We start from the raw sequence: 1,701 nt of genomic DNA, 5'->3' as shown, positions 1-1,701 counted from the left end.
GGTCTCTGTCCACCTGTGAGGCACCAGTCACACCTGTCCACTCGGAGGCCGTTCTTCTGACTCCGCCCGGCGACAGTGGAGGAAAGGGAGCCCATTGGTTGGTCCGTGTTCTCACTATTCACGGGAGCAGATGAATGGGTAGAGTTCACACTATTATAAGTATACATCTATCTAGATGGATGGACAGACAGATGTTTAGAGCTGGCTGCCCCCCACCCCAGCCCCCCAGTACCCGTTAGCCCCCCAGCTGGGGGGGCTCCAGCCTCCTTAAAGGTCAGCTGGTGCTCCAGGCTCTGGGAGAAGAACGAGCTTCACAGGAACCCTGAATGAGTCTGACCTACCGTGACACCAGCTGGGTGACGTCAGGCAACCGTAACCAGGAACATTTCCTGTCCCCTGTCTGCAGCTGGGCGGCACGGTGGCGCAGTGGTTAGCGCTGCTGCCTCACAATACGGCGGACCCGGGTTCGAGTCCCGCTCTGTGCGGAGTTCGCATGCTCTCCCCGTGTCTGCGTGGGTTCTCTCCGGGTTCTCCGGCTTCCTCCCACCTCCAAAAGCATGCGCTTCAGGTTGATTGGCCAGTCCCAAATTGACCATAGGAGTGTGTGTGTGTGTGAATGGTTGTTTGTTTGTTTCTATGTGGCTCCGCGGTACACTGGCGTCGTGCCCGGAGTGTCCCCCGCCTCACGCCCTGAGACTGCCAGGATAGGCACTGGCTACCCCGCGACCTGTGTTAGCGGATTAAGCGGGTTGGAAAATGAATGAATGAATGAATGTCTGCAGCTGAGTCATGGTCCTCTAATGGCGTGACATCATCACTGACGTCATGGAGACACATTAGGGTGGACGTTGGAGCCAGATGGGTTGATCCAGGTACTTCAGAATCTGTTGAAGTACTTGGACGTTCACCCAAAACAACCTGTAGGATTCACAGATTGCCTGAATGTTTGAGTCAAGTCAACAAACTTCAAGACTTGCTCCAGGACAACAGGAGGCCCAGACTGGTGTTAGTTTGATCGAGACACCTTTGGGTCACCCTGGATGAACGAGGACCTCCAGACATCTGCTCGAACATCAGTCTTGTCTTGTCTGAAGGGACGCTGAGCAGGAAGCAGGACGGCCTGAGCGCTCCACGTGACTCCGCAGCACGTTCAGACACCCGTTCCAGAAGATGGTGTTGTTGGGCAGACGGTCTCACGCTGTCATGTTCAGGCTGACCTGCAGACTGACAGGGTGACCGTTACAGCCAGACATGCCCTCAGGCAGCACCAATCAGCTTCTGGCCTTTCACTCGTAGCTCACAGCGCTGCTGATGAATGAGCACAGACACAGGATGTAGCTGGAGAACTTCTAGAATAATTATCTTCAGTATAGTTTATACTCTGACATTAAACTACCTTATATTTGTGTGACCTGTATGACTCTTACAGACGGTTTAAAGCACTCGTAAGTGTTTCTTTAATGCACTGAACTGCACTGCGTTCTGTGAGTCTTGGAACACAGCGCACTTCCGGATGCTGTCAGCCAATAGCATGAGCGTACGGTATCACGTGACTACCTACTAAAAATCTACGATGAGGTGAAGCCGGTCATCTTGAAGCGCGAATACGTGAGGGATCACTGCATCACTCCTACGTGGTGGGAGGCACACAGAGAAACTGTTGTAATTCCTACATCGTTCACCTGGTTTGGATGCAAATAC

Source organism: Antennarius striatus, chromosome 22 (genome assembly GCF_040054535.1).
Source record: "Antennarius striatus isolate MH-2024 chromosome 22, ASM4005453v1, whole genome shotgun sequence".
Lineage (NCBI taxonomy): Eukaryota > Metazoa > Chordata > Actinopteri > Lophiiformes > Antennariidae > Antennarius > Antennarius striatus.
This window is presented reverse-complemented; position numbering follows the sequence as displayed.